This window comes from Convolutriloba macropyga, chromosome 3 (assembly GCF_964194025.1).
Source record: "Convolutriloba macropyga chromosome 3, txConMacr16.3, whole genome shotgun sequence".
Classification (NCBI taxonomy): domain Eukaryota; kingdom Metazoa; phylum Xenacoelomorpha; order Acoela; family Convolutidae; genus Convolutriloba; species Convolutriloba macropyga.
This window is the reverse complement of record NC_134470.1, coordinates 1,261,877-1,280,459: the sequence shown is the minus strand read 5'-3', so window position 1 is coordinate 1,280,459 and position 18,583 is coordinate 1,261,877. Positions and strand designations below refer to the sequence as shown.

Sequence of the window (18,583 nt, the reverse complement as noted above, 5' to 3'; positions counted from 1 at the left end):
ATCCCGAGTTCCATCACCAACAAGGCCTGATATACAAATTGGTCAAGTATCACCACCCGATTCTCGAATCCGATATTATGAATACGAACAAGAAAGAAAGGTGTCAGTATGGGATGCCGAGAATGAAATTTAATGACAACTGATAAAACTTTAAAACTGTTAAAAACTATTCATTTAATTTCGGTCTTGTATTCGCTCTGCGAATCCAATTTATTTTGTTTGTTTTTAATTTATTAATTACATTCATTCTCCATTTCCACATTTGCAATTCTTTAATGTATTCGCTCTGCGAATCCCGTTTTCGTTGTGTTTTAAAAATTAAATAGCTGCACCCGCCTCTCAATTCCAACAATATAGTATTCAATAGTATATTCAATGTTTGTGCATTTAAATTTCTCAATTTGTATTTGCTCTGCAAATGCATAAAATAATGCCTTTTCGTTTATTTAATTTCACATTCGAGGCGCTTTTCCATTAATGTTTATGCCACTTGTAATGTTCATTTTCTTACATAAGTTTAATTTATTTGTGTTGTTCTTTCTAAAAAATTGTATATACATTAAAATTTTTTCCTGTCATGGGGGAAATGTGATACCTATGGATACATAAATATATATCGAAACCCTTACGTGTACTAAATTATAAATTACCCTCTATTTTAACATTTATATCATGCGTTTTATAATTAAGGTTATGATGACTTTCATTATTCACATATAAGTATATTCCCGCTAGTCTACTAAATTATTTCATAGTTTGTTCATACTATTTTATGTTAAAAAATCATAATCTCAATTAATCTTTTGAACTCAAGTTGTCTCCGCAATCGCTCTTCAATTACTTAAGCTCAACTTAGTCTGGATTCGCCTTGCGATTCCATCTAGTAAATTTAGTAAAACACACATAATTCAGGATTCGCCCCGCGATTCCACAATAGATTTAATACAGTGTATTCGCGATACTAATCCAATTCAAATAGCAACTTTCAGCTATAACACACGCTTACAATACAGCTGCTGAGTGATAAAATTTACCAGAAAACGGTTGTACTAAATGATGACAAGTAGTGAAAGAAAAAACTGTGTCTGATCCTTGCACACAATTAGTAATTGAAATGAAAATCATCTGGTAAGAAAAACTGTGTAAGCTTTAGACAAAATAGACGGAATGAATTTCACAGAAATAATATAACAGAGTATTGTTGCACCTGTGATCGCAAAGCTAAAATGATAAATAGTTGGCAACATTTGCATTATATTTACTGCAAAACACTCCAATCAAAAATTAATTAAAAATTCTTTTTGGAAAAACATAAATTAGTCAAAATCACAGTAAACCGGTCAAAAGCGCAGTAAACCTGTCAAAGTTCCATTTTGTACTCAAAACATCAAGGGTTACCTTTCCATTCCAGCTTTGTGTTGGTTCCTATTCGTTTTACTCGTTCTCATTTAAACCCCAGTCACTTTTTGCCGTGTTCTATGTTTGCAGGACAAAAATTGAAAGGAAAAACTAGTAAAAAAAAGATCGAAAGCGAAATTACTTGAGTCGCTTTTTTGCTGATCAGGTCTTCAGCAACCACATATAATAGATCGCATAACACTTTCGATCGTAATAATATAATTGGATTTAAAAGTTCCATATAAAATATCACGAGCCGCTGTTCCATAGCCAAATGCAATAATCTCATGCTTTAGCGTTCGAATAAAGCTTAAAATCAGCGAAAAGAAACATAACCGGCCAACAAATAGGAACATTTGAACCTACTGACTGACAGGCAAGGTGATCGAAAAGTTGAGAAAAAATAGAGAAAAATTGACGACGCATTGTTTATTCCAAGCTTAATACGTATACTAGTTTGCAGTATACTGTGTAAATCTCGAATGACCTAATGGACCAAGTCTTTGAACAGTAAGTCTCAGTGCCTGGGTTTTAATAGTTTCTACGGTTTCCTTTTATTTTCACCCTGCCCGTTTTTGCGCATATTTGCTGAATGAAAAATAATGTCCTGCATAGACATTAGTTGAAGAATTTTTGTCCGGACACCTTTTATTCCCTCCATCTTGAAATTAGAGTGAAGTATTGTTGCACTAAATAGCCATTCGTGTTTTCATTCCACATCCTGTTTTGGTTTGACCTGAATCAGGATTCCACATTGACATCAAAATTCATAAAAATTTGTTATCACATCTTAAAAACAAAACTAGAAGCCGGAACGGACTCAAAGTACAAAATGACCTTAATCACATCCAAGAACACAATCGAATTAACAAATCAACTTAATAAATTACTCTTTTCAAATAACATCACATCAAACAAAATGAAAAAAAAATGTATTTGGAAATGTATATTTTAGCTCTCACTATAATACTTTATAAATCTGCTTAAATTGCAAAACCAACTAAGTTTCTTTACAGAATTAATTGCGAGAGCTGCTGATTCCGCCAGTAACTGATTAAAATATAAAAATAGGATATGTAACCAAAAAAACCTGAATAACTAAAAACAAATCAAAGAAAAAAATTCAAATGGTTACATTTCTACCAAGTTGTCTAGTGATGTTTAATTTGTGACAAATTTTTTCATCTCCAAAAATTTTGTCCCAAATTTTCACAAGAAACTTTTTGATGTCAATTAATCTTTTCTGAATCAGATACTACTGATGCAGTTCAAAACACAGTTATCAACGAAAACTATTTTGTTTCGCTCAGTAAAAACAAAAAAGTGTCTCCATTAACTTACCCATAGAATTGAAAAGGTCTAATCAATCAATTAAAAATCTCCAAGATGCACAAAAACATCAAAAATAGACAAATATTAGCCAATTGAATCTGGACGAATTGCTCTCGAACAACTGGTGAGGCAATCAATTTACAAGGGGCATAAGCCAGAGAACTTTTTGCCATGCAAAATCTTCCGATAAGGAAGCGGTTCAAAACCGCGACCTCCAGGATAAGAGTTCTGGACGGTAACCACTAAACTTCACGAACAATCTTTTCTTTAAATCGGTTTCATTTTTCCAACAGTTTTATTGCAGCATAATCGCAATTGAAATCATTCAGAAAGAGAAAAGTCAAGCGTGAAACAATCACTCTAGAAGTCACACCGATACTATTTTCTAGAAAACGGTCAAGCAAAAATTTTGCATCAAAAAGACGCACATTACAATAATTGCAAACTTTGATAGCAAATAATTAAAAAGAGTTAACTATATTAGCTGTCATTTTTTTAAAACTACCCAGTTCACCTGAACAGATAAAAAGACCAACTGCCGCCATGAAACCACTATACGGTAGCGAAAATCAAAAAGAATTTACAAACTTGAAATTGACCAAAATGGCAAAAGAGCAAATAGGTCGAAAATTCTTTGTTTAATAAATGCTTAAAAAGTTGAAAAAGAGTCTGAAACGTAGAAATTCTATAAGTTGTATACAGTTATTTGGGATGAAACTAAATAACCTGCTTCGGTAATGCTGAAATTGAGCAAACAAAACACGTTCTCTTATAAGATTTTTTTTCACTCATATTTTTTCATTCTCTGAGGACAGGACGTTGTAGAAACAAAAACCATAGTGAAGTTCTGTGATTTTGACTCTTGTTCAATAGATTGACGATTGACCCCAAAAACCCTTGTTTTTACATGCCGCATGTGACTTTGCAACCTGTCAATGAAAAATCAGAATAAAAACAGCCGGAAGAATTCCGGCAATAACTCAGAGTCTTTATATAATGCAAGATCGCCTAAAATAAAATTTTAAAATGCAATACGTGAAAGTCAAGACGGCTGCCAAAACCGCTAAAACAAGATGGCTGCTAAAATTTGCCCAATGTATTGTCATTTTACCGTCAAAAAACAGGTTTTATACTAATAAAACCTGAACAATAGTGTAGAAAATATAATTTTAAGTTATAATTGGCATAAGTGAATTAAGTGAAGCAAAATTAGATTTCTCTCTTATTTATGTAAAGTTAGGTATTTCAGTATAGCATTCGTTAATGAAAAGGTTATTGTTTCGAAGGCACCACTAAGGTAAGTTGATTGATATATCTTAAACAAGCAAAAGACTGAACAAAAACAAATTGAGCTGCCATTATTTTTCGGTTACTTAGCAAAGTGTTAATTGTGCATCAGGCCAAAGTCCAAATGACTGAATTAAAATAAACAATCCATTAGAGAACAAATATACATTTGAAGTGAACTAGCCATTTTGAAAAAAAAATGAATCTGAATTTGAACTGAAGCATCTGTTTTACCAGATAAACTTAACTAGTGGCTTTATGAAAAAGAGGCTGGCGGCGGCCGATCACTCCCCCTCCCACGCAGGTAGATATAATAAGCGAACTTTAACCAACTTTTGATTGCATGTAAACACAATGGTCTTCTGGCGTTGGTATGGTTTCCGGGCCAATCCAACTACCCAACCCTGAGTAATAAATACCGAAGTAACGTGATCTGAAGGTTTTAAATTTTGGGTGAAAAATGAAAATCTTAATGAAAAATGTGCGCGAAAATTGGCTTAAAATGAATAAGCATGATATGCAATTGATTCTAGCGCCAAGAGACGAGCGTTTCGCAGTTAATTATTGCAGATAAAAATTGGGGTATTTCCAAGTGAAGCTCTTTAGCACTTGATATTGAAGTGGTAATTGTAGATACACTAGTTTTGAAGCGGGCAATCAAAATTAGAAGACTGATTTGAGCTCACGACCCTTTAAACCCCAAAAGGCAAACGACTCGAAACGGATAATGCTAGGACTTAATTTTTGGCATGCGATTAGTTGGCGCCCTACAGTTCCTAAAAATTTTACCCGAAGTGATTCTGACCTGCTCTTGTTCTATTAGGAGTCAAGTCGTACAAATTTGTGGGTAGGTGCACCTTATCTTTATCAACTTGACCACTCATCTAGAATAATTGATCACTGGATGAGAGAGGTAAAATTCAAGGATTTTGGAAATGCTGGTATTTTTTGGCGGTTTTTAACTGGCTGAATTGAATGAAATGGTTTGAAATTTGGAAATAACAATTGCTCTTAGCTTAAGGGTTGAATTTAGTTATTTGAATATTCAACACATGGTTTTTGACACCGATTGATTGTAGTTAGCTGATTTTGATAGAGGAAAATGAGCGATATGAGCTTTTCAAAGCAACGTTTGCTAACTAAGCCAACAGGAATAAAAATGACATGTGCATATGCATGATGCAGCGGAGTGGGTTTGATTATATAAGAGTTCAAAGGTCGTTTACATAACAAAACATGGAAGTTGAACAATGGTTAGCAGCAGTTGATTGACAGAGCATAATTTTGCAATTGTTTGTTTAAACAATAAATAGAGCCCTCCTAAGATATGTGACAGATTTCAAATGTAAGTTCCAATGTTTTTTCAAGAGATTAAGGTTTGTTGAAGAAAAGAGCGTGTTGGTTCAGTTTAAATTGAAGTGATACAAAACTCTGCACAGAGAGTGCAGAGTTTTGGACAGGGATTTTCTTACAGGCGAGAGAGAGAGAGAGAGAGAGAGAAAAGAGCAGTTGTGTTAGTGGGACTGAACTTCAGAAGCTGAGGTAAAAAGCAGAGAGAACAAGAAACATCATTGGGAGTTTAGTGAGACCGAACTTTGGTAGATGGTAATTGCAAGACCAGTTGGTGTACTGTGAGCATTTTTTGCTTTAGTTTTGGAAAGTCAACCACGGATAATGTTATTATTATCTTAATTACTAATTTGTTTTGAGTTTGTCCTTTCCATTGATGTGCAAGTAAATTTAATAAATTGTCTTGAATTTGTCCTTTCCATTGATGTGCAAGTAATGTTAATAATAAATTGTCTTGAGTTTGTCCTTTCTATTGATGTGCAAGTAATATTCTTACCGTTGTTATCCATATAACCAGAATTCAAATTACAGGCCTCATTGTGAATTAACTTATTTCAAGGCAATCTAATTTGCAACAGCGTACAAGAGCGGAGGAGGGGAAAAGCTGAGTAACAAAGTTGCGATTGCTTCAGTGCTAAACCTTTGGTTTATTTTATTTGATCGATCTTCTGCGCGACAGTTTATCACTGTGCAGCCTAGCTGAAATTCAAAAGACAACAAATTAAATAATAGTACCGAAAACAAGAACAGCTGAAAAACCTGAAATTATTACAGAGAACTATGAAATTTATCTACCCTATATAAATCTCTTAACCAAAATTGCGTTATAATTATTTGGGTGCTGACGAGATTGTAGCCAGACGATGAATCTATCACAATAAAAAATCATCACAACGATATACGCTGTATTATACGAGTGCTTAAATCTGATTAGCCATTATTTAACTTGAACGTTTTCCTTTTTGATCTATTGTCCCAGCTTTTGCTTTCGATTTCTTGTCTTGCGATTGGTCTTAGCACCGTTCTACGAATGTGGACGCATAACGTACTGGTTGAGGCACAACAGTCTCAATTCCGATTCAGATTTAATTTTAAAAAATACATAGGTAAAGGCTTTAATTGAGCTACAAAAATATACATAGCAATAAAGAATGAACAGACGAATTGCATCCGCTTTGTCATAAATCAATACCAACATCAGATCAGAGGATAATATGAATAGTGAGTACTAAACCCTTAAAAGGCATCATCTCGTCTCTTCACATGGAAACAAAACACAATATTAACACTCCAAATGCACATTTGATGAGGTAAATGAAGTTAAACAGGAACTCATAGCCAAAAAGGAACTAATTATATATAAAACAAAGTGTTTGTACACAACAGAAAGGAATCTTTTCAGTAATCTTCACCCTCTTTGGGAATAGAATCTTTACCCCTCAACTATAATCTACTATTGCCAACAGGTTTAGTTAATCCAGGAGGAAGCTATGTTCACACTATTTAAGAAGTCTACCCTTTTCTCTTCGAAAAGGGCGTGAGCAATTGTTGAAAAGTTCCTAAAAAGTACATAGGCTTTTCAGAATGGGGGACAGTTTGAAGCAAAGGGGTGGGGGGGTTAAAATTGAAGATTTTACCAGCGAACTCGTTTCATCATACCCGAAGAACAATAGGTGTACGTTGTTATTTAGATTCTAGTTGCTTCTAGTTGTAATTAATATCGTAACAGAGCTTGCAAATTGCTTCAGGTCACTGCGACCGCAGCCATTTCGTTTTATACACTTACGTCCGAATTGTGGAAAGAGACGAACTTCACTGTTCGCAACCCGCTGTTATAAATCCTATTATCAGGCAATGCAAGTATATCCCATTCGACTGATAATCTAAATCTTTCGAAAGGGGACAGGGCTGCGTGAGGGGGGGGGGGGGTGGAATTTGCCTACATACGTCAAAACTACCTCAATATGGAAATTAAAGCAATGTTTCTGAATAATGATGATGATACACAAATATTAAGTAGCCCCTCATCAGTTATGGAGTGTTGAGTTTGTCCAATAAATGAGATTCAGTTTTTATACCGCAGCTGTTGGTTGTTGACCCCTAGAGTTGGCTGATGAGAGTTCATGTACCTCTCTCATGTCGTCAGTTGTTTGTAATGTTTGTAAATTTATTTGCATCGTTTCACTGCTTTCAAAGCTGACTTGCCTTTTGCATCTAAAAATACGTAACAAAATTGCCTTATGACAGGCTAGTTATAATAACATAACACATATAACCTAAAAACAATCCATCAATAGCAAATTGAAAAAAATCATTTTCGCTTTCGAGTATGTATTTTATACTGCGAATGTCAACAAAGCTCTTTTGTTGTTCTTCATTACCATAAAATTTTGTGTGATTTAAAATTTGAGGGAATAATTGTAAATACCATTATGGCTTTTCACATTTATGATACCATTACTTTTAATCCCCGTCAATATGACCATGATGAGATTCCGATATACCATAAATAACAGTCAATCACTCAAATCCACTTTTAAATCCACCAGAGGTTCGTTTGCAAACAAACTGACATTCTTAATAGTCGATTTTCCGAAAATGATGCAAAATTTTTCCTCTCAACTGTAGTAAACATAACACGGACTCTTGTATCGCAAACAAATGTTTAACTCGGTTACATTTAGTTTAAACCGGTCAGGTTGACAAACTCCGCCCAGCTTGCCCAAGCTTGATTTTAGCCAAACCAGAGAATCCTTTGCTTACCTTCCCCTTTGAAGATCATCTTAAATACTAACTCGAGGAAGGAATCAATGATTGAATGGAACAAATAAAACCAGTGTCTCTTAACACTAAAACAGCTAAGTGTGCTTTTAAGCAGAAGCATGCTCAACTATATTAACTATTACATCAAACTCCACACGAGCACAATCGAAACAAAAATTAAAACGAAAAGGTTTGATTGGTGTTTGAGCATAACACAAATTTCCAGCACAAATTTCAAGCTATAGTTTCTTTAATAAATGAAGCATGTCTAAATGAAGCATTAAGGAAATCAATCACAATCTTCCAACAAGCAGTCAAAATGGCTTTTGAAACAAACCTCATTTCGAGAAATTCCTGCCAATAGAAAAGTAAATCAAATCTTCTAACTGAAAGCTGTTTAAATGAAACACGAATTCAAGACACTACAAAAAATAAATGCCCGAGAAAAAGGGAAGAAGACAGTCTGATCACTGAAAATTTGTTCTCAATTGCCTGTGACAAAACCTAGTCGGCACATTTCCAAATAGTGCCGTAGAAAACCGATAGAAACAGATACAGAAATCAGTTGAAGTTATCGACGACGCTTAAAAGTATACAGTTTCTTTCTATACGTTTCTATAGTTGAGCTTAAGTTTTAAAGTGCAAAAGTCAATTTGAGTGAGGGCACGTATGAACATAACCGATTACCGCCGGAAGAATTGCTCTCGAACAACTAGTAGGAGCTCAAATCTATTGCATCCTTCTCCACTCGAAGGGGGAAGGAAGAATAACTAAATACACCCAGGAGGTATCCAATGACGTCATTATATATCACTATAACCACCAATAAAACTTAAGGTGAGAAAAATTACACAAGTTTTAGCGCAATTTTCATTTGATTTTTAATAGTGAACTACTGCCACTTGAGTTCAGCTGCTGACACTCGTGAATGAGAGAAAAAATGGATTACACAAAACAAAAAAACCAAGGGCGTAAAAGTAGCTCGAAAAGTCAAATCGGCCAAACAAAAATTTTGCATAAAAAAGACCAACACGTATACAATAATTGCTTCAAACTTCGTTCGAAAAAAATTAAAAACCATACGACCTGAAAACTTCTGTGAGAGAGCGTGAGCAGAGACGTCACCCGCGTAAATGCTGTTAGTGATATGAAAACGTCATTTAAAAAATGACTATCAGCTGTTCTTTGTGAGCCAATGTAATACGCAAAAAGCGTCAGACAAAGAAACAATAACATAACAGGAAAACAATTGAAATACAATTCAAAAAGTTCTCATTCAGAAAACTGAAAAATTCTGGCCTGGCTAGGAACAACAAGTGGGAACAATTCTCAAAATCTGCACGAAAAATAAACATAATATTCCAAGAACAATTGTACAAAAAACTACTCTGAATATCACAAAAGAGTCCCAAACCAAAACTTGGAGTCCCAAATCAAATACTGTACTTCAAAATTTAATTAATTGTCTTCTGGACTACAAAAGTTTGAGATGATAAGCACGCAGAACATTCGCAAAGTAAAACAAGATGTGAGCAACAGGGTACCAAAAATGGAGTAAAAATCGGCGGGGAAATTAGGACAATAATTTAGGAAATAGCTCTTAAACTCCTAAATTATAAACATAACCAAGGGCGGAGAGTGCTTGGCTTCACCCTTGGTCAGTTGCTGGCTGCAGCTTGGGCAAGCTTTAGTTTTTACTTAGGGAGTAGGATGGAGCGGAGGAAGCAAGGGGGCGGGAAGGTGTCAAGCAATTGGGGTTAAGGGTGGAAATGGCTGGAGGGGAACGAGGGGGAGAGGCGGTGAACTGAGGGTGTGGCATGTTAACTGGGAGAGCGTAAAACTCTAAAAACCGTCTTTCACACCATGATTTATGTCTCTTAAACAGTTTCGTTGAATCGCATACTTGGCGACTAGTGAGCTGAATGGCTCTAAGAGAACTTAATGTCCTCTGGGCGCTACCTGTTTATCCTATTTTTGAGGACGAAAAGTCAATTCGTTAAAGCGAAAAATAGCATTAAAAAGACCAGCAGGACTAATACAATTGCTACACACTTCGTTTGAGAGCAATTAATAACAGTATTGAAAATGTGATTTATATTTGAAGTAATAGTGCTTCAAAAATCGATTTTTTTAGTTCGTAAAAAAGGGGGTGGTGCCAATTTACTTTTGCTGTTCATTTCTTTTTGTTTTGCGCTTTGACAGTATTCCCTAAACGTAATTCAATAAGTGAAAGAATTTAAAACACATTCAGTTGAAACAGTGAGTGAAGTTAAGTCAGAAGCAATTTTGTTTGATGGCAATTAATAAGTTAGTAAACAAAGCACATCAATAATTGTCAAACAAGCCAGTTATATTGCATTGGCTTACAAACAGAAACAAACTGAAATTCAGAAAAAATATTTTGGCTTTAAACATTGGTAAAAAAATTAATAGCAAAATGTAAAAATCTGTTGATCTCTAATTGGATTCACCCAAATAATTATCTAGTTATTAAAGAATCTATAGACTCACCCAAATAATTATCTAGTTAACTAATGCTTGGTTAAGCTCCATAAAATTTTCACCCATGTCGAACGTTGAGCTGGAGCACCAGTAGAAAATGCAATGCCGGTAGAAGAGTAAAACAGATAATTGATTTGCATTGGTGGAATTTGCATTAAACATTCAAAATTTCTATTGACCGTTGTTCAATAATCCTAACCTAACTAGTTGGTCATCGTCGTTCTAAGAATCCTATTGTTATCTTGAGTTTTGCAGCCATTTCCAAAATTTGCATAGCACTGCTTTGCGACTTTTACGTTTCGATCGAAACTTTCCTAAAACGCTTAAGTTCTGCCCTCAGCTTTAGTAAAAACGCCTTCCGTTAACAAAATTCATCAATTTTTGTTGAATATTCCTCTCTTCGATCAATTAATTCACTCCAAATTCACCGGCATAGAGAACTTAATGTCGATTGGGCGCTACCTGTTTATCCCACTTTTGGGGACAAAAAGTCAAAGAATTGTTCAGGCAAAAAATTGTATTAAAAAGACCGACAGGTCTAATATAATTGCTACAAATTTCGTTTGAGAGCAATTAAGAAATCCAAAAAAGTTACATTTAGATCTACTTGAGAAACTGATAGCTGGGTAGGCGAAAAATAAAGCATTGGTTTCCAGGTCTAAACTTAAAATAAAGTTGAAGTAAAAACTGCTAAGAAATATTTCTCAAAAAAGAAAGTAAACTTGTTAGACTTTCAAATACAAAAGGCATAATTGTTTTGACCAAATCTTATCTCAATTAAATATTACTACTAAACCTCGGATAAAGAGAAAAAACCATATGTCTGGCACAAAAGTTCAGCTACTGAGTTGTCTAAAACTGAACAAAGTTGGTGGCATGCTATTTGAGAACGTGATTAAAGGACCATTACAAAATCTGGAAACAAAAAATTCATCTGAAAAAATCTGATGCACCCCAGCAACATAAGTCTACAATGTGTGCAAGAAGCTATCTGTAAAGGGCCCGTGATTAGTTTCCATAGCACCACACTTCAGTAACAAAAACGATTAACGTGACAAACACAAACAGGAACTAGCAAAAATGACTAAAACTTGAAAATTCTTAAATTTTATAGAAACATGCCAACATTTAGTGATATTAATACCTTCAGAGCCATTTCCTTCTCTAAACCATTCAGTTACCCTTTTTCAAGTATTAGAAAAGTTTCATTTGCACCAGAACTTGAAATTATAAAAACCAGTAACATAACCGACTAAGGTCGAGCGAATTGCTCTCAAACAACCATCGACGGTTGACTGCGTCAGTAGCTCTCCACGGTTTAGTGAGGCTAGCTTTAGCTTAATTGAAGGGGCATGAGGTAGCGGAGGTGGGAGGGGGGGTGGGTGCACCGGGGGCTGGTTTATGGCGGCACGGGCCCCTTACGGCCTGAACGATGTGCAGGGGTGGGGATTGGTGGGAGGGGGGGGGGGGCTAAGTGAGGGGGGCTGATGTGGGGTGGGGGGTCAACTTCTAAGAACCGCCCTTCACACCATAAATACAAGTCTCCAAAGCATTTTCGTTGAATCCCATACTTGGAGACTAGTGAGCTGAAAGGCTCTAAGAGAACTCAATGCCGCTGATCTATCTATTTATCCCATTTTTGAGGACGAATGGGTCAAGCAAAAAATTGTATTAAAAAAGACCGACAGGACTAAAAAAATTGCTACAAATTTCGTTTGAGAGCAATTAAGAAAAGCAGAAAAATGTTAAACTTAGCTCTACTTGAGATACTGATAGCTGGGTGGGCGAAGAATTAAGAACTGGTTTCCAGCTCTAAACCTAAAACTTTTTCAAAGTTGAAGTAAAAAGTGCTAAGAAAAATTTGTCAAAATAGAAAGTAAACTTCTTAGACTTTCAAATACAAAAGTCACAATTGTATTGATCAAATCTTATCTTAATTAAAATTACTAATAAATCTCGGATAAAGAGAAAAGCCAAAAGTCAGGAACAAATATTCAGCTGGTGAGTTGTCAATAATTGAACAAAGTTGCTATTTGAGAAAGTGATTAAAGGACATTACAACATTACAAAATCTGGAAATAAAAAATTCATCTGAAAAAATCTGATGCACCCCAGCAACATAAGTCTACAATGTGTGCTAAAAGCTATCTGTTCAGATCAGCGGAACGTTGTTTGAGATGTTCATAGCATTGAAAACAAAAGCCAAATTGGAAACAGAAGCAACTAAAGCCAAAAATGCATTATCACCTGATCATTATATTCCTGCTTCCACAGGATCAGCTGATTCCTGGACAAGCAAGATAGGCAAATAAACCAGAGGAGTTCTTGTTCAAACAGGGATCACAATCAATGTTAACAACGCCTGAATTGAAAGCTTGTTGCTGGCCGTTTTTGGTGAAACTTGACTCTCGAGAATAAGAACTTCACGTCAAACTTAAATTCTTCAACTTCAAAAGTTCCGTTGTATCGCATTGTCAGAGACTAGTAAAGTAACGTAGAGAACTGCTCCCCAACTTAATGCTTCCGCATTTACCACGTTACTTAAAATAAAAATCCAAAAATTGAGGGCCAGGAGTAAGAAAACATAACCGACTAACGTCGGGCAAATGGCTCTCAAACGACCACCGAACGGTTGGCTTCGTCAGTAGCTGGCTACGGTTTAGTGAGGCTTTAGCATAATTGAAGGGGCTTGAGGTAAGCGCAGCGGGCGGGGGGAGGGGTGCACCGGGGGCTGGTTTTTGGCGGCACGGGCCATTTACGGCCTGAATGATCTGCAGGGGTGGGGATTGGTGGGGGGGGGGGGGGGGGGGCTAAGTGAGGGGGGATCAACCTCTAAAAACCATCATTCACACCATAAATATAAGTCTCCAAAGCAGTTTCGCTGAATCGCATACTTGGAGACTAGTGAGCTGAAAAGCTCTAAGAGAACTCAATGCCGGCTGGGCGCTACCTGTTCATCCTATACTTGAGGTCGAAAAGTCAAATGCGTCAGACAACAAACAAGCAAAAAATAAGATTAAAAAAGACCGACAGGTCTAATATAATTGCTACAAACTTCGTTTGAGAGCAATTAATAAAGAGACAAGCTGATCTGATGAAGCAAAACATAAGGAAAAGCAAGAAAGAAACCTAACTTGTTTATATTGGTATCATTGCAGCACCCTTTTGATGACCATAAAGAATTCCTTCGAAACTGATGGTCACTCAGGCTTTTTTGGTTCCTGCGGGAACCCACTTTTCCCCATGTCTTATCAAAATTGAGCCAAAAACCATGGCTATTTTTGCAGCAGCTTGCCAAAATCCAAAATGCAGCGCTAAGGCAAACGTTTCTGTAATGTTTTTAGATATGAAGACAAGCTGCAATTTATGCTTTCAAATAGGATTGTGGGATCATTCTGTGTCGCGCATAGAAACAGAGCGTTTTGTTAAAGTTGTAAAAACGAAAGTAAATTTGTGAAACAAGTAGGCAGATTTTTGTGGCTCAACTAAGAAAACGCCCTCAATGGAGATGCACTCTGGCACGTTTGATTCATCAAGAGGTCGACTTCCGTATAACGATTTGATAGCGTGGTACACCAGTTCTTCCCGTGTCCTCACAAATCAAAGCTCTATTTGATTGTCTCATCGGCAACAAAAACTAAAGATCAAGAGCTACTGAACAAACTTTACTAAAATTTAAGCATTGTAACGCATTTTTGGGTCAAAGAAGCAAAACAAAAAATTAAAAGGAATTCGAAAGAAACACAACTTATACATGTATTCAAAAAAAATTGTGTTAGTATCTTAAAAATCAGCTTTGAACGCCAAAAGCAACGGAATGACTTAGCTTCAGCCAATTAGAATCCGTTTCTGTCTTCACGAAGCGAGAGAAAAGCGACCTGCAGATTGCTGGAAAATAGCCGCTGTTGTTCCCACAAGCCGATGTTGGGATTGAAAGTCAGAGAAAATTTGAAAAACATTTGACGACAGCGTGGAAAAATGTCCACGCCCGGAAACTAGTCATTTTTGCTCTTCTTACTAAATTGGAGTAAACTTCAAGTGACTTCGCAATGGCATCAAAATGAAAAAAAGTTTAAAAATCCTAGAAGAAGACAACTTACCAATACACTCCAAATCAGTTAGATTTTAAAGACAGCAACTAATTAATCTCAAATTAGAAAAGATAACAAGACGAACTAAGTCTGATAACAGGAAGAAATTGAAAAGTAACAACGCATATAAACCTTAAAAAACATCGTTCCTGGAAAGTGCATGGAGTCCTGTTAACAAGCAGGCGTGCCAAATTAAAGCTTAAGAAAACAAAATATAGAAAACAGATGAAAATGCCGCACAGGCACAAAAAACCCCTCAAAATAAACAAAAGACTAATTTGAAGAGGTTTGAAGAAAATCACGACTTAAACGTTCGTCGGTGCCTTTAACCTTTAGGGGTGACTGAAATCACAACTCAAATTCCACTTCACAAACACTCCCTAAAACCTCAAGAAATGTGGAGATATTTTAAAAAAGCATATGATAAATACAATAAAAATGTAAGAAATCACTAAACTGACCAACGCAAGGAATGCCAAGGTCCCACCTCCAAACAAGGCAAATATTTGTTTTGAAAGAGAAAAGGTACCTATCTGATCCGCTAAAGATCAAGAGCTACTGAACAAACTTTACTAAAATTTAAGCATTGTAACCCATTTTTGGGTCAAAGAAGCAAAACAAAAAATTAAAAGGAATTCGAAAGAAACACAACTTATACATGTATTCAAAAAAATTTGTGTTAGTATCTTAAAAATCAACTTTGAACACCAAAAGCAACGGAATGACTTAGCTTCAGCCAATTAGAATCCGTTTCTGTCTTCACGAAGCGAGAGAAAAGCGACCTGCAGATTGCTGGAAAATAGTCGCTGTTGTTCTCACAAACCGATGTTGGGATTGAAAGTCAGAGAAAATTTGAAAAAACATTTGACGACAGCGTAGAAAAATGTCCACGCCCAGAAACTAGTCACTTTTGCTCTTCTTACTAAATTGGAGTAAACTTCAAGTGACTTCGCAATGGCATCAAAATGAAAAAAAGTTTAAAGATCCTAAAAGAAGACAACTTACCAATACACTCCAAATCAGTTAGATTTAAAAGACAGCAACCAATTAACCTCAAATTAGAAAAGATAACAAGACGAACTAAGTCTGATAACAAGAAGACATTGAAAAGTAACAACGCATATAAACCTTAAAAAACATCGTTCCTGCAAAGTGCATTGAGTCCTGTTAACAAGCAGGCGTGCGAAATTAAAGCTTTAGAAAACAAAATATAGAAAACAAATAAAAATGCCGCACAGGCACAAAAAACCCCTCAAAATAAACAAAAGACTAATTTGAAGAGGTTTGAAGAAAATCACGACTTAAACGTTCGTCGGTGCCTTTAACCTTTAGGGGTGACTGAAGTCACAACTAAAATTCCACTTCACATACACTCCCCAAAAACCTCAAGAAATGTGGAGATATATTAAAAAAGCATATGATAAATACAAAAAAAATGTAAGAAATCACTAAACTGACCAACGCAAGGAATGCCAAGGTCCCACCTCCAAACAAGGCAAATATTTGTATTGAAAGAGAAAAGGTACCTATCTGATCCGCTAAAGATCAAGAGCTACTGAACAAACTTTACTAAAATTTAAGCATTGTAACGCATTTTTGGGTCAAAGAAGCAAACAAAAAATTAAAAGGAATTCGAAAGAAACACAACTTATACATGTATTCAAAAAAATTTGTGTTAGTATCTTAAAAATCAGCTTTGAACGCCAAAAGCAACGGAATGACTTAGCTTCAGCCAATTAGAATCCGTTTCTGTCTTCACGAAGCGAGAGAAAAGCGACCTGCAGATTGCTGGAAAATAGCCGCTGTTGTTCCCACAAGCCGATGTTGGGATTGAAAGTCAGAGAAAATTTGAAAAAACATTTGACGACAGCGTGGAAAAATGTCCACGCCCAGAAACTAGTCACTTTTGCTCTTCTTACTAAATTGGAGAAAACTTAAAGTGACTTCGCAATGGCATCAAAATGAAAAAAAGTTTAAAGATCCTAAAAGAAGACAACTTACCAATACACTCCAAATCAGTTAGATTTTAAAGACAGCAACCAATTAATCTCAAATTAGAAAAGATAACAAGACGAACTAAGTCTGATAACAGGAAGACATTGAAAAGTAACAACGCATATAAACCTTAAAAAACATCGTTCCTGGAAAGTGCATGGAGTCCTGTTAACAAGCAGGCGTGCCAAATTAAAGCTTAAGAAAACAAAGTATAGAAAACAAATGAAAATGCCGCACAGGCACAAAAAACCCCTCAAAATAAACAAAAGACTAATTTGAAGAGGTTTGAAGAAATTCACGACTTAAATGTTCGTCGGTGCCTTCAACCTTTAGGGGTGACTAAAGTCACAACTCAAATTCCACTTCACATACACTCCCTAAAACCTCAAGATAAGTGGAGATATTTTAAAAAAGCATATGATAAATACAATAAAAATGTAAGAAATCACTAAACTGACCAACGCAAGGAATGCCAAGGTCCCACCTCCAAACAAGGCAAATATTTGTATTGAAAGAGAAAAGGTACCTATCTGATCCGCTAAAGATCAAGAGCTACTGAACAAACTTTACTAAAATTTAAGCATTGTAACGCATTTTCGGGTCAAAGAAGCAAAACAAACAATTAAAAGGAATTCGAAAGAAACACAACTTATAAATGTATTCAAAAAAATTTGTGTTAGTATCTTAAAAATCAACTTTGAACGCCAAAAGCAACGGAATGACTCAGCTTCAGTCAATTAGAATCCGTTTCTGTCTTCACGAAGCGAGAGAAAAGCGACCTGCAGATTGCTGAAAAATAGCCGCTGTTGTTCTCACAAACCGATGTTGGGATTGAAAGTCAGAGAAAATTTGAAAAAACATTTGACGACAGCGTGGAAAAATGTCCACGCCCGGAAACTAGTCATTTTTGCTCTTCTTATTAAATTGGAGTAAACTTCAAGTGACTTCGCAATGGCATCACAATGAAAAAAAGTTTAAAGATCCTAAAAGAAGACAACTTACCAATACACTCCAAATCAGTTAGATTTTAAAGACAGCAACCAATTAATCGCAAATTAGAAAAGATAACACGACGAACTAAGTCTGATAACAGGAAGATATTGAAAAGTAACAACGCATATAAACCTTAAAAAACATCGTTCCTGGAAAGTGCATGGAGTCCTGTTAACAAGCAGGCGTGCCAAATTAAAGCTTAAGAAAACAAAGTATAGAAAACAAATGAAAATGCCGCACAGGCACAAAAAACCCCTCAAAATAAACAAAAGACTAATTTGAAGAGGTTTGAAGAAATTTACGATATAAACGTTTGTCGGTGCCTTCAACCTTTAGGGGTGACTAAAGTCACAACTCAAATTCCACTTCACATACACTCCCTAAAACCTCAAGAAATGTGGAGATATTTTAAAAAAAGCATATGATAAATACAATAAAAATGTAAGAAATCACTAAACTGACCAACGCAAGGAATGCCAAGGTCCCACCTCCAAACAAGGCAAATATTTGTATTGAAAGAAAAAAGGTACCTATCTGATCCGCTAAAGATCAAGAGCTACTGAACAAACTTTACTAAAATTTAAGCATTGTAACGCATTTTCGGGTCAAAGAAGCAAAACAAAAAATTAAAAGGAATTCGAAAGAAACACAACTTATACATGTATTCAAAAAAATTTGTGTTAGTATCTTAAAAATCAACTTTGAACGCCAAAAGCAACGGAATGACTCAGCTTCAGTCAATTAGAATCCGTTTCTGTCTTCACGAAGCGAGAGAAAAGCGACCTGCAGATTGCTGAAAAATAACCGCTGTTGTTCTCACAAACCGATGTTGGGATTGAAAGTCAGAGAAAATTTGAAAAACATTTGACGAC

The 18,583-nt window shown here is 35.7% G+C and overlaps 2 protein-coding genes across 2 annotated transcripts in view; both read right to left on the bottom strand.

The window, feature by feature from the left end:
- The window catches only part of LOC142335862 (coiled-coil domain-containing protein 77-like), a 385,771-nt gene that overhangs the window by 301,054 nt on the left and 66,134 nt on the right, over positions 1–18,583 (bottom strand). The window lies entirely within an intron of this gene.
- LOC142335861 (S-adenosylmethionine synthase-like) overlaps positions 6,469–18,583 on the bottom strand; it is a 63,828-nt gene continuing 51,713 nt past the window's right edge. The window contains exon 9 of the mRNA XM_075384191.1: positions 6,469–7,581. The gene's annotated coding sequence lies outside the window, so the exon portion shown is untranslated. The remainder of the gene's footprint in view (positions 7,582–18,583) is intronic.